Source organism: Scyliorhinus torazame, chromosome 10, assembly GCF_047496885.1.
Source record: "Scyliorhinus torazame isolate Kashiwa2021f chromosome 10, sScyTor2.1, whole genome shotgun sequence".
Lineage (NCBI taxonomy): Eukaryota > Metazoa > Chordata > Chondrichthyes > Carcharhiniformes > Scyliorhinidae > Scyliorhinus > Scyliorhinus torazame.
The window spans coordinates 62,008,410-62,023,983 of record NC_092716.1 but is presented as its reverse complement, the minus strand read 5'-3'; the positions used below and the strand labels follow the sequence as shown (position 1 = coordinate 62,023,983).

General features: G+C 47.5%; 1 protein-coding gene across 3 annotated transcripts in view; it reads right to left on the bottom strand.

The window, feature by feature from the left end:
* The window catches only part of phkb (phosphorylase kinase, beta), a 447,849-nt gene that overhangs the window by 132,974 nt on the left and 299,301 nt on the right, over window positions 1–15,574 (bottom strand). The window lies entirely within an intron of this gene.

Here is a 15,574-nt window from a genome sequence, read left to right as displayed (position 1 = left end):
TCAGGGATGTTAAACAGCAGCACTCCAATTTCTGTACCCTCCACAGAAGCTCCATAATTTCTTCAACGGCCCCTATAAGGGATAGCTGGTTAGGGAACTGCAGAACTAGATAACTAGTTGGAACTTGGATGGCGTATGCCATTTAATTTTTCAAGCATTTTACAAAAGGGGCTTGAAACAAGAGTACGACATTTTCAGGATACTTAAATACTGCCAGCAGGCAGCCACCGGGTACGTCTAAACGAAGGATCATCAGCGAAGACAAATCTCTTTCGGTACTATTAACCTCACTTAATAATTAAATTATGTAGTAAAGGAAGTTGATTTTAGTTATTTCTTTAATGCAGGCTGTCATCTTATTTATAAATATTATGCAATTCATTGGATGAGATCTTCCGGCTGTTCACACTGGCGGGATCTTCCAGTCCCACCGACGACTCACACCTGCCCTAACCCTAACCCCTAAAGCCAGGTTTCCCGGCGGCCCGGGTAGATTCAATGAGAAATCCCCTTGACTGCGGGTGGAACCTCAAGATCCTGTAGCCGGCCAATGGTGGGCTGCCTCCCGCAACCAAGAAACAAGCTGCGGGGAGGCCTGAGAATCTCGCTCCTCATCTGAGACAATCACTAGCTGTCTGGAAATTCAGGTAAATTACATACTTTCTTCCTTTTCTTTAAATATAACTCATGGTCCCATTTGAAAGCAAATCAATTTACTTTTCCAGAAATTATTTCCAGAAACAATGAAATTGTACTATGTTTGCATTGATGTAAACAATGGCAAAAATTGTTTTAACTACCTTTTTTCGTTTAAAAGCTATGAATGGAATGTTAGACGTTTTAGTTGCTGTGAAATGAAGAGTCTAAAGTTCTTGTTCCTTTTCACCAAACACCATTTATTTCACTTCCACAGCCTCTGCACAAAACTCTTGACAACACACCACCTGACAGAGGCCACCTGAAGTCCCTTTACATATCAGTGTCAATTAATGGATACTTAACATAAATGAGACAACTAATTGCAATGTCTCTTCACCCATTACTTAACATGGAAGTTCATATGGTAGGACAGGAATTCTTTTCAGGTGCCTTAACATCCTATGGTCAACTCTGGAAATATAATTTGAACTTTGTACTATCCTTGCCTTTGGTATACTCTTTCAAAAGATTAAAACTGATTACTCTCATAAAAGAATGCGCAGACTGTAACACAAATTGTAAGTAAACTGGATAGCCACACTATTTGCCTCTGAAAGAAGGTTTTAACCACGTAGTCATGTATTTTAGTGCTGAAACACTTTAGGATTTTTGTGCATGCATGCTTCAGAATAAGAAGGGTGATGGAACACCAAGATAAAGATGGTAGCTTTTCATTCTTTTTCAGCTTCTAGTTAGCAAAACAAAAGGTAGAATTATATGTATCTGGATCAGGAGAATCTCCGTAGAATGGGGAGGAAAACTGAAAGAAATTGGAAGGAAATCATCTACATTCATTCTATTATGTTGGATCTGTTCACCCAAATACATGCTTAAGAATAAGAGTTATCAAAATCCCAGAACAAAATCAGGGAGGCAATATACAGCCTAGTGTGGATCTAAAGCTTAACTCAAAATTCAAAGCAGTTTGAAAACAATGACTTTGAAGGAATGTAATGAGAATAATTAAGCAATTAATTCACTCAAGGCTGCCGGAAATGTGTAGGCAGGCAGGGATCAATAAACGGAGAGCATGCTTGAAATTATAATCATAAGACACCAAGGAGGAAAGACCAGTAAGTACATTCCTTCCAAATCTAACCTATTGTTCAACCTCACACGTTTAAGTGCCTTAGGAAATGATCCTTATACTTATCCTTGACCCACAAGTAATTCATCAAGATTCTATTATATTTATACTTAGAGCTTCACTATTCAACCAAGGCCAGTGAGTTTTCAAAAACAGAAGAAGTATTCAAAGCCCCAACTATTTTAATCTATCTTTATTTGCATTCAGTTTAAAAGTTGTGGAATTAAAGACAAAAACTAGAGTCGATGTCTAGGAAGCAGAGGGCAGCAGAGCGGAGCCGCTGATTTGCTGTTGCGGGGAATATTTGCATCAGTGCATTGCAGTCACTGTATCCAGAAGGTGTACCTGAGCAACACACCCTCCATGTTCAAGTAAAGGCAAGCATCCCGCAGAAGGCAGCAGAGCGGAGCCGCTGATCGGCTGTTGCGGGGAAAATTTGCATCAGTGCATTGCAGTCACTGTATCCAGAAGGTAGTTTGTGGAGGAGCTGTTGTCAAGTGACAGTTAAACCTCAAACACTTCTTCAGTGTTTCCCTCCCTACCTCCTCCTCTAACCAAACAAAAACAATCACTGTAAGGATCCCAGCCGAGTAAAGATCAAGAGGGAGACTCGGGGGCAGGTAGAAGTAAAAAGAAGTTGAACCGTGACGTCATAGCCAGCAAGTAAGTGATTGGCTGGTGACTGGTAAGTAGTTTTTCTTTTCCCGAGGTGTGTTGATAAGGTTTTTCTATTTCTATTTTTTTCTTTATCGTGTGATTGGTAACTATTTTTCTTTTTTTTTCCTTTTTCATGTATCTATTATGTGATATTATAGTTGGACTAAGTTAAGCTTAAGATTAAAAATGGCAGGAGATCTCAGACCTGTGTTATGCTCCTCTTGCTCAATGTGGGAGCTTAGGGACGTGGCGGATATCCCTGGCTCCTTCATGTGCGGGAAGTGTGTCCAGCTGCAGCTCCTGTTAGACCACATGACAGCTCTGGAGCTGCGGATGGACTCACGTTGGAGCATCCACGATGCTGAGGAGGTCGTGGATAGCACGTTTAGCGAATTGGTCACACCAAAGATTAGGATTGCTGAGGGAGAAAGGGAATGGGTGACCAAAAGGCAGAGAAAAAACAAGAAGGCAGTGCAGGTGTTCCCTGCGGTCATCTCCCTCCAAAACAGGTATACCGTTTTGGATACTGTTGGGAGAGATAGCTCACCAGGGGAAGGCAGCCGTAGCCAGGTTCAGGGCACCATGGCTGGCTCTCCTGTTCAGAAGGGCGGGAAAAAGAGTGGAAGGGCTATAGTCATAGGGGATTTAATTGTAAGGCGAGTAGATAGGCTGTTCTGTGATCGAAAACGACCACAGAATGATATGTTGCCTCCCAGGTGCACGGGTCAGGGATGTCTCAGATCGGCTGCAGAACATTCTAAAGGGGGAGGGTGAACAGCCAGTTGTCATGGTGCATATAAGCACCAATGATATAGGTAAAAAACGGGATGAGGTCCTACAAGCAGAATTTAGGGAGTTAGGAGCCAAGTTAAAAAGTCGGACCTCAGAGGTAGTAATCTCAGGATTGCTACCAGTGCCACGTGGTAGTCAGAGTAGAAATGAAATAGGCAGGATGAATGCGTGGCTTGAGAGACCGTGCAGGAGGGAGGGGTTCATATTTTTGGGACATTGGGACCAGTTCTGGGGGAGGTGGGACTACTACAAATTGGACGGTCTACACCTGGGCCGGATTGGAACCAATGTTCTTGGGGGTGCTTTTGCTAACGCTGTTGGGGAGGGTTAAACTAATATGGCAGGGGGATGGGAACCAAATGAGGTGGTTAGTGGACAGTAAGGAGGTAGTAACTAAAGCCTGTAAGAACTAGATCATGAAGTCAGCGTGACTAAGGGGAAGAGTAGGCAGGGAGCAGATGATAAACGCAAAAGGACTGGTGGTCTGAGGTGCATTTGGTTCAATGCAAGAAGTGTAGTAGGTAAGGCAAATGAACTTAGGGCTTGGATTAGTACCTGGGAGTATGATGTTATTGCTGTTACTGAGACTTGGTTGAGGGAAGGGCATGATTGGCAACTAAATATCCCAGGATATTGATGCTTCAGGAGGGATAGAGAGGGAGGTAAAAGGGGCGGAGGAGTTGCATTACTGGTCAGAGAGGATATCACAGCTGTGCTGAAGGAGGGCACGATGGAGGACTCAAGCAGTGAGGCGATATGGGCAGAGCTCAGAAATAGGAAGGGTGTGGTAACAATGTTGGGGCTGTACTACAGACCTCACAACAGCGAGCATGAGATAGAGAATTCAAATATGTAAACAGACTATGGAAAGATGGAGGAGCAACAGTGGTGGTGGTGATAGGAGATATTAATTTTCCCAACATTGACTGTTAGTGTCAGAGGTCTAGATGGAGCAGAATTTATAAGGAGCATCCAGGAGGATTTTCTAGAGCAGTATGTAAATAGTCCAACTCGGGAAGGGGCCATACTGGACCTGGTGTTGGGGAATGAGACCGGCCAGGTGGTTGAAGTTTCATTCGGGGATTACTTCTTGAATAGTGATCACAATTCCGTAAGTTTTAGAATACTCATGGACAAAGACGAGAGTGGTCCTAAAGGAAGAGTGCTAAATTGGGGGAAGGCCAACTATACCAAAATTCGGCAAGAGCTGGGGAATGTGGATTGGGAGCAGCTGTTTAAGGGTAAATCCACATTTGATATGTAGGAGGCTTTTAAAGAGAGGTTGATTAGAGTGCAGGACAGACATGTCCCTGTGAAAATGAGGGATAGGAATGGCAAGGTTAGGGAACCGTGGATGACAGGTGAAATTGTGAGACTAGCTAAGAGGAAAAAGGAAGCATACATAAGGTCTAGGCGACTGAAGACAGACAAAGCTTTGGAAGACTATCGGGAATGTAGGACCAATCTGAAACGAGGAATCAAGAGGGCTAAAAGGGGTCATGAAATATCTTCAGCAAACAGGGTTATGGAAAATCCCAAAGCCTTTTATTCATATATAAGGAGCAAGAGGATAACTAGAGAAAGGGTTGGCCCACTCAAGGACAAAGGAGGAAAGTTATGCGTGGAGTCAGAGAAAATGGGTGATATTCTTAACGAGTACTTTGCATCGGTATTCACCGAGGAGAGGGACATGATGGATGTTGAGATTCGGGATAGATGTTTGATTACTCTAGGTCAAGTCGGCATAAGGAAGGAAGGTGTGTTGGGTATTCTAAAAGGCATTAAGGTGGACAAGTCACCAGGTCCGGATGGGATCTATCCCAGGTTACTGAGGGAAGTGAGAGAGGAAATAGCTGGGGCCTTAACAGATATCTTTGCAGCATCCTTGAACACGGGTGAGATACCGGAGGACTGGAGAATTGTTAATGTTATTTCCTTGTTTAAGAAGGGTAGCAGGGATAATCCAGGTAATTATAGACTGGTGAGCCTGACGTCAGTGGTAGGGAAGCTGCTGGAGAAGATACTGAGGGATAGGATCTATTCCCATTTGGAAGAAAATGGGCTTATCAGTGATAGGCAACATGGTTTTGAGCAGGGAAGGTCATGTCTTACCAACTTAATAGAGTTCTTTGAGGAAGTGACAAAGTTGATTGATGAGGGAAGGGCTGTGGATGTCATATACATGGACTTCAGTAAGGCATTTGATAAGGTTCCCCATGGTAGGCTGATGGAGAAAGTGAAGTCTCATGGGGTCCAGGGTGTACTAGCTAGATGGATAAAGAACTGGCTGAGCAACAGGAGACAGAGAGTAGTAGTGGAAGGGAGTTTCTCAAAATGGAGAACTGTGACCAGTGTAGTGTTCCACAGGGATCCGTGCTGGGACCACTGTTGTTTGTGATATACATAAATGATCTGGAGGAAGGTATAGGTGATCTGATTAGCAAGTTTGCAGATGATACTAAGATTGGTGGAGTAGCAGATAGTGAAGGGGACTGTCAGAGAACAGCAGAATATAGATAGATTGGAGAGTTGGGCAGAGAAATGGCAGATGGAGTTCAATCCTGGCAAATGGGAGGTGATGCATTTTGGGAGATCCAATTCAAGAGCGAACTTTACGGTAAATGAAAAATCCCTGGGGAAAATTGATGTACAGAGAGATCTGGGTGTTCAGATCCATTGTACCCTGAAGGTGGCTGCGCAGGTCGAAAGAGTGGTCAAGAAGGCATACGGCATGCTTTCCTTCATCGGAAGGGGTATTGAGTACAAGAGTTGGCAGGTCATGTTACAGTTGTATAGGACTTTGGTTCGGCCACATTTGGAATACTGCGTACAGTTCTGGTCGCCACATTACCAAAAGGATGTGGTTGCTTTGGAGAAGGTGCAGAGGATGTTCACCAGGATGTTGCCTGGTATGGAGGGCGTTAGCTATGAAGAGAGGTTGAGTAGATTAGGATTATTTTAATTAGAAAGATGGAGATTGAGAGGGGACCTCATTGGGGTCTACAAAATCATGAGAAATATAGTGGACAGCAAGAAGCTTTTTCCCCAGAGTGCGGGACTCAATTACTAGGGGTCACGGGTTCAAGGTGAGAGTGGAAAAATTTAAGAGAGATATGCGTGGAAAGTTCTTTACACAGAGGGTGGTGGGTGCCTGGAACGCATTGCCGGCGGTGGTGGTAGAGGCGGGCACGATAGCGTCATTTAAGATGTATCTAGACAGATACATGAATGGGCAGGAAGCAGACGGATACAGATCCTTAGAAAATAGGCAACAGTTTTAGATAGAGGATCTGGATCGGCACAGGCCTGGAGAGCCGAAGGGCCTGTTCCTGTGCTGTAATTTTTCTTTCAGATTGTCCAATTCACCTAACAAGCAGATCTTTTGGGACTTGTGGGAGGAAACCGGAACACCTGAAGGAAACCCACAAAGGCACGGGGAGAACGTGCAAACTCCACACAGACAGTGACCCAAGCCGGGAATTGAACCAGGGACCTTGGCGTTGTGAAACAACAGTGCTTGGGTCACTGTCTGTGCGGTTCTGCACATTCTCCCTGTGTCTGCGTGGGTTACCTCCGGGTGCTCGGTTTCCTCCCACAAGACTCGGTCTGCCTCACACTGCCCGCTCCCTTAGACCCCAACATTCCCCCACCTATTACATGTTGCGCTGTTCCCCCCGCCCCATAACCTTGTTCCACCCCCCCAGGGTCTGTGTGACATCACTCCAGGATGATGGGCCTGTGTCGGCACTGTCAGCGGGTCAATATACAAGGCAGGAGAGTGATGATAATTGGCTACGATCTGAGCTCTGGTGCTCCTCAATCTATGCCATAGTCAGACTCCTGTCTATCTGCTGACAGCATGCTCACACCCATCATCGACACGTGTTGTGCCTTGGTAGGGGTGGGTGCCAAATCTAGTAGCTGGGTGTCCTGGGAGTTGGGGTCAGGGGAGCGCAACATGAGGGAGGGGGGTGCAGGCCGGACCCCAGTGCAGAATAACGTGAGGGAAGCTTCACATCTATCAAGTGCAACGTTTTAATGTACAATCATTTAAAAAAATATATATATATTTTATTAAAGTTTTTCGATCAAACAAAAATTTCCCATTTTACAACTTTGTAATAATATATACATTGATCATTTTTAAAAATAAATAATATGCTAACTAACGGCACCTGCCAACAACAAAATAAGAAACAACAGAAATAGTAACTAAAATAGTAACTTCGTAACATCGAATATAAATAACTAATATATAAACACACACATAAAACCCCTGAGGACCCAAATGAGCCCCCCCCCTCCCCCTCCCCCCTGGGTTGCTGCTGCTACCTTTCCTATTTTCCCTTATCGCTCTGCGAGATAGTCGAGGAACGGTTGCCACCGCCTGGTGAACCCTTGAGCTGAACCTCTTAGTGCGTACTTTATCCGCTCCAATTTTATGAACCCTGCCATGTCATTGATCCAGGCCTCCACACCCGGGGGCTTAGCTTCTTTCTACATAAGTAGAATCCTTTGCCGGGCTACTAGGGACGCAACGGCCAAAACATCGGCCTCTCTTGCCTCCTGCACTCCCGGCTCATCTGCAACCCCAAATATAGCCAATCCCCAGCCTGGTTCGACCTGGACCCCCACCACCTTTGAAATCACTTTTGCCACACCCACCCAGAACCCATGCAATATCGGACAGGACCAAAACATGTGGGTGTGGTTCGCCGGGCTTCCCGCGCATCTCCCACACCTATCCTCCACTCCAAAAAATCTACTCAGCCTTGCTCCAGTCATATGCGCCCTGTGTAGAACCTTGAATTGTATCAGGCTGAGCCTGGCACACGAGGACGAAGAGTTTACCCTACTTAGGGCATCTGCCCACAACCCCTCCTCAATCTCTTCCCCCAGCTCCTCCTCCCATTTTCCCTTCAGCTCCTCTACCATCGTCTCCCCCTCGTCTCTCATTTCCCTATATATATCTGACACCCTACCATCACCCACCCATGCCCCCGAAATCACTCTGTCCTGGATCTCTTGCGCCGGGAGCTGCGGAAATTCCCTCACCTGTTGCCTCACAAATGCCCTCACTTGCATATAGCGAAATGCATTCCCAGGTGGCAACACATATTTTTCTGTCAGTGCTCCCATCTCGCGAACGTCCCGTCTAAGAACAAGTCCTTCAATTTCGCAATTCCTGCTCGCTGCCAAGATTTAAATCCCCCATCTATCCTTCCCGGGACGAACCTATGGTTGTTCCTTATCAGGGACCACACTGAGGCACCCGTCACTCCCTTATGTCGTCTCCACTGCTCCCAAATTTTCAGAGTTGCCACCACCACTGGGTGTGTGGTGTAATTTTTCGTGGAGAACGGTAACGGTGCCGTCGCCAGTGCTTTTAGACTAGTTCCCCTACAGGACGCCATCTCCAGTCTTTTCCACGCCGCTCCTTCCCCTTCCCTCATCCACTTACATATCATTGATACGTTGGCGGCCCAATAATAATCACTTAGACTCGGCAGTGCCAGTCCCCCTCTGTCCCTACTGCGCTGCAGGAACCCCCTCTTTACTCTTGGGGTCTTTCCAGCCCACACAAAGCTCATAATACTCTTGTCCACCTTCTTATAAAAGGCCTTTGTAATCAGTACAGGGAGGCACTGGAACACAAAAAGAAACCTCGGAAGGACCACCATTTTAACCGCCTGCACCCTGCCCGCCAATGACAGGGGCGCCATGTCCCACCTCCTAAAGTCCTCTTCCATCTGCTCTACCAGTCGTGCCAAGTTAAGCTTATGCAAGGTTCCCCAGTTCCTGGCCACCTGGATCCCCAAATACCAGAAATCCCTTGTTACCCTCCTCAACGGTAAATCGTCTATTCCCCTGCCCTGTTCCCCGGGGTGCATCACAAACAGTTCACTCTTCCCCATATTCAATTTATATCCTGAAAATTCTCCAAACTCCCTGAGTGTCTGCATTATCTCAGGCATCCCCTCCACTGGGTCCGCGACATACAACAACAAATCATCCGCGTATAATGACGCCGATGCTCTTCTCCTCCTCTAAGTACCCCCCTCCACTTCCTCGAGCCCCTCAGCGCTATGGCCAGTGGCTCAATTGCCAACGCAAACAGTAACCGGGACAGGGGACATCCCTGTCTTGTACCCCTATATAGTCGGAAGTGGTCAGATCGTTGCCTATTTGTAATCACACTTGTCACCGGGGCCCTGTACAGGAGCTGAACCCATCTAATGAATCCCTCTCCAAATCTCCTCAACATTTCCCACAGGTAGTCCCACTCCACTCTATCAAATGCTTTCTCTGCATCCATCGCCACTACTATCTCCGCCTCCCCCTCCGGTGGGGGCATCATCATCACCCCCAGCAGCCTCCGTTTCATAGCATTCAATTGCCACCCTTTAACAAACCCCGTTTGATCATCATGCACCACCCCAGGGACACAGTCCTCTATCCTCGTCGCCATCACCTTGGCCAAAAGCTTGGCATCTACGTTCAAAAGGGAAATAGGCCTGTATGACCCGCACTGCAGCGGGTCCTTGTCTCTTTTCAGGATCAGCGATATCGTCGCCTTCGACATCGTCGGGGGTAATGTCCCCCTTTCCCTAGCCTCATTAAAGGTTCTCGTCAGAAGTGGGGCCAGCAGATCCACGTATTTCCTATAGAACTCCACCGGGAACCCATCCGGTCCCGGGGCCTTCCCTGCCTGCATGTTCCCAATTCCTTTTACCACCTCCTCCACCTCAATCTGCGCTCCCAGTCCTGTCATCTCCTGTTCCTCAACCTTCGGGAACTCCAGCTGGTCTAGGAATAAACGCATTATTCCCTCTTTCCCTTCCGGGGGTTGAGCCTTATATAGCCTCTCGTAAAATACCTTAAACACCCCGTTCACCCTCTCCGCTCCCCGTTCCATCTTTCCCTCCTCGTCTCTAACCCCTCCGATCTCTCTCGCCGCCCCCCTCTTCCCAAGTTGTTGGGCCAGCAGCCGGCTCGCCTTCTCTCCATATTCATATTGCACTCCCTGTGCGTTCCTCCATTGTGCCTCCGCCTTACCCGTGGTCAACAAGTCAAAGTACGTGTGCAATCTCCGTCTTTCCCTGTATAGCCCTTCATCTGGAGCCTCCGCATATTGCCTATCCACCCTCAAAATCTCCCTCAACAATCTCTCCCTTTCTTTACCCTCGTTTCCCCTTATGGGCCCTTATGGAGATCAGCTCCCCTCTAACCGCCGCCTTCAGCGCCTCCCAGACCACTCCCACCTGGACCTCTCCGTCATCATTAATCTCTAGGTACCTTTCAATACATCCCCTCACCCTTACACATACCCCCTCGTCCGCCAACAGTCCCATATCTAATCTCCAGAGTGGGCGCTGTTCCTTTTCCTCTCCTACTTCCAGACCTACCCAATGTGGGGCATGATCTGAAATGGCTATAGCCGAATACTCCGTTCCTGCCACCTTCGGGATCAGCGCCCTTCCCAGGACAAAAAAGTCTATCCGGGAGTACACTTTGTGGACATGGGAGAAGAAGGAAAACTCTTTACTCCTTGGCCTAGTAAATCTCCAGGGATCCACTCCTCCCATTTGCTCCATAAATTAATGTACAATCATGACCCCAGCTATTCCTAACTCCCAATGGTCCTGCACCCCCCCCCCGTTAACCGCTCAGTGATCCTCTATCTGTTTAGCCCTTCGTGCTCTACCACTACATCTAGGTGTTATCCCAGGATGCATATCAGAGGTGGGAGCAGCTTGCTTATTACCGCGTCACAGTGTCCTTTGATGCCCCTAGTGGGTGTCCTCTGGAGGGCCTGGGGCCAGAGGGTCCCATCTGACTTGGTTGTGGCACATGCTTTGTCATGTCACCCTGTTTCACATGCTGACCCCGAAATGCGCCTTTGTCAGGGGGAGTGGACTCGGAAGAACTGGTGACCGTAGTTGTCACCCCGTAGGGTGGCTCTGGGTCGGCCTTCAGCGCTCCCCCCCCTCTCAATCGATGCCTGTGGTGCCCTGGGGTCACCTCGGCTCAGAGGAGGAACTGGATTGAGCTCTGGATTCCCCTGTGTCAACTGGCTCTGCCAGCCCTGGTGGCTCCTCAATGTTTGCACCATGGTGTCAATGCCCTCAGAGATGCCCCTTTGTGAGCATGCCCTCTTTCTTGGGTAGTGGGGCACATAGGTAGAGGCAATCCCTTCATATTTTGAACAAGCTGACGTAAGGCAAAATGCTGACTATTGGTGTGGACCACGATGCTCAGCAAGAGAGATAAGAGTACATAAAACCATTAAAAATAAAGCTCATTAGAAGTGCACCCACCTCTAAATCAGAAGGCTCTGGCCTTAAATTCCACTGCATAAACTTGAGCGAAAAATATACACTGACATTCCACTGCAGTATTGAAAAATTGCACACAGTTGAAAGTGTTATTTTTTTAGAAGACATGTTAAACCGAGTCCCGTATCAGTTAAATATAAAATATCCCATGGCAAGAATGAGGTCATGTTCTTTGGGAACTGGGCTGACCAATCCTTTGTTCCCATTACCATCAGGTCAGACTGCCTGACAGTGTTGGGGATATGGTTCGGAGGGGCCAGGACATGCGTTAGAAACTGGAAGGAATAAGAAGCTAGAGTTAAAATGTGGGACTGATGCTTCCTCTTCGTTTTGAGTAGGAACCTGTTCATCAGGTGTGAGGCACTCTCTGTGTTCATGTACATGGTGCAGGTCTGGTCCATTCCGCACTCCTGCGCTGTGGCGATCACCTGAGTTACTTTGCATTTTATCTGCAGATCGAAAATGGACCTTGCAAGGGCAAGATCTATAAACCTCTCGATAAAGCGGGGGGGGGGGGGGGGGGGGGGGGGGGGGGATATGCCTAGCATCACCTTTATCCTGATAGCCTCTGAAACAGAACAGTTTTTAGGCCTTATGTTGAAATTCATTTTAAAAACTTTAGTTATCCAGTAAGTGCTGGAGTGGTTAAACACTTCTATTTCGATCTGTGTCAACGCACAAGCTGTTTAACTGAAGCTGCAGTTGCAGGAATAATGCCCAAGGACGCATCTCGCTGGTGAAGGAGCCCAGGGAGAAGATAAGCCGCAGATGGGTCTTTATCAAGAATAATAAGGAACATTGCAGGATCTTTACAGTGGTGTCAAGTTGTCGGAGGAGAAGACAATTACCCAGAATTGTTATTGAAGTAGGACATTTACCTTGGGAACAACATTATGCTCAGACAGGACAGGTGATTGATAGCCACATTCTTGATAGTGGGGAGCCGGTGATAAATATCAGAAGACAGCATGTACGTACATCTCTTCTTTATACTGATTGGATATTACAATTATTGTCGGCATGCACAGGAGATAATTGATTAGTCAGTCTCATATACTATGCATAATGTAACCTTAATTGATAATCATGATTGGACATAGATAATTAGTAACAAATGATTGGTATATGCTAATTTTCTGCTACCGAACCTGAAGTATAATTCTGTAGAATTCTTGGAAATGAGCCCTGGAAACCCAACTTGGACTGCCACTAGTCCATGCTATAGCATTGTAATAAAGGCCTAGTTTATAGCTCCAAGACTATTTGGTTTCTCGTGAGTGGGAGAGTGAAGTGCACAAAAGTTGAATAGCTGTACTTTCCCCACAACAGCCACCTTTGTGTGTGGCTGCACCAAGCTGTAGACCCTCAGTACGCAAACAGCAAGTGTCATTATCTGCTGAGAGTCTACATGGCCCTGGTGTTGCAAAGGACAGGTTTGGCCACACTACCGCAGAACGTTCCAAATAGCTGGACCGCCGCAACATCTATCCTTTGTGGAAGAATTTATGTACAGAAACAACTTAGACTACAAGACCATCAGGCAGTGGCATGTAACATCCGAGAGCCCCAATGGGAAAAGGAGATGGTGTTAGATGGTTCTTTGAGCAGACTGTCAAAGTCTTTTTGCAGAATGCCTTATTGCCAGAACTTTCAAACAAACAGCAAGACGTAGCTCGACTGGTGATGAGAGAGGCCAACTCGTCAGATCCTTCCTACATTCCCGGAGTCTCACCTCATTCGCATGTTGCCCTCAAAGTGATTATGGCGGGGAAGAGACAGCTGTCCACCTCCTTGTAGAATGTGTCTGTGCAAAGACGGTCTGGTGACAGATGCAGTGTTTTTTTGAGGTTTATTCTGAGCAGTTCTGTGACACAGGGCTCTGTGCCCTACGGACTGATGCCAGGGATGTACACTGAGACAAACAATAACTGGAGCGGAAGGACCTTCTTCTCCTTTCTATGCTCCTTCTTAGGCAGTCCCTCAGAGTCAAGGATGACACTAAAAGTGAGCTCTCAGGTGACCGAGGAACCCAAGGTGCAACCTGCAGTCTTTGTCACAGGTGGAGTAGACAGTGGTTGGAGGAACGTGTGGTAGAGTGCCCAGTTTGCCACTCTCGCTGTCAGCACTTGTCTTCTGCTTCCACTCAGTGATGAACCTCGATGCAATAACAGAACATTTGGAAAGTCAAAATGCAATCCATAGAGTCTTCAGTAGATCACCACAAAGCAGGAGACCCTCTGGGGAGTGTACTGCAGTGCACCACCAGAGTGGTCCAGGCATCAGAGCGCATTTTGAGCAGTCCGATGCACCGCTGAGTGACAGTATGGGTGGCAACACGAGCCTCGTTATATCGGAACTCCACATGTGATTCTGACCTCCGCACGTTTGTCATCAGCCAGAACCTCAGTGGGTATCCCATACCCCCCAAGAGCCAACCTGTCATTCTGGGGTGGTCCTCGAAGATGCTGGAGATCTCAAGAGTGTCCTAAGATGCAGCTGTCATGCATGTTCCCTGGGAAGTGTGCATACATATACATGATCCGGAGGTGGTGGTCTCACACAAGTTGAACATTCAGGGAGTGGAATCCCTTTCTGTGAATGAAGGACACCCCCTGTTGCTATGGTGCGTACAAGGCAACATGCATGCCATATATTGCCCCTCTGTGAACCCGAACAGGCGTCATAGTGTGGCGACTAAGGGATTTTTCCAGTAACTTCATTGCAGTTTTAATGTAAGCCTACTTGTGACAATAATAAAGATTATTATTATTGAGACGGAGCCTCCTGCAGCACACGTTGTCCACCATCTCCTCGAAAGACCAACGAGGCCTGTATATGACTTCTGGGCCATCGCTGGCAACCCCCTCTCGGTTCCTTCTCAGTATGATGGCCGACCAGGTCTGCAGTGTTTGCAGCAGCCACCCGCAGATGGGGTGCCGCATCCAGCCTGCGCCGAAGTTGCTACCTACTCCGGCGTCTGGCTGCCTGGGCTGCCACCAGCACTGCAAAGACTGCTTTTATTTGACGTTTGTTTGAGATATTGTTTGACTACTGAAGCTTAGAATGAGATGTAGGATGTATGCACAGAAGCTGGGATATCATGGGTCCTCTTCGTTCTTGGGGGTGGGGTGGGGGTGGGGTGGGGGGGGAGTGGATTGGGTCCGGTGGATGGATGGCGGCACAGCCATGTCTCGTTTTCAGACAGGGCAGTGGATGGCAGAACAGGGCAGCACAGTAGCATTGTGGATAGCACAATTACTTCACAGCTCCAGGGTCCCAGGTTCGATTCCAGCTGGGTCACTGTCTGTGCGGAGTCTGCACATCCTCCCCGTGTGTGCGTGGGATTCCTCCGGGTGCTCCGGTTTCCTCCCACAGTCCAAAGATGTGTAGGTTAGGTGGATTGGCCATGATAAATTGTCCTTAGTGTCCAAAATTGCCCTTAGTGTTGGGTGGGGTTACTGGGTTATGGGGATAGGGTGTAGGTGTTGACCTTGGGTAGGGTGCTCTTTCCAAGAGCCAGTGCAGACTCGATGGGCCGAATGGCCTCCTTCTGCACTGTAAATTCTATGATAATAGTGCGGGCTCGGGGGTGGAGACATGAGAGAGTTGGCACAGGGAGGGACACATTGTTACAATGCATAGGATGTTTTTGCTATTAGTTTAGTTTTGCGTTGAGGTGGGGGGGGGGGGTTCATGTTAGGATCAGGTCATATTGAGGGAGTTTAATGTTCAGGTGGGAGGTTTATTGAGGGGGTTTAGTGCTGAGGAGTTGATGGAATGTTGCGTGTCATTTTCACCGAATTTCAGAAATGTACCTAGGTCTCAATGAAAAGCAGAGTGGTGCCCATCAGCGCAACCAAAATTTCTCCTCACCAGTCAAATCCAGGTTTCTTGTGCTGTACCTGAGTTTTGCAAAAGGGAACACTGGCTGTGGGTGATCCCCAAGTGTTTTGAGTCCCTATGGCCCTTCTACAGAACAGAATTACATACTTGGAGGGTGATG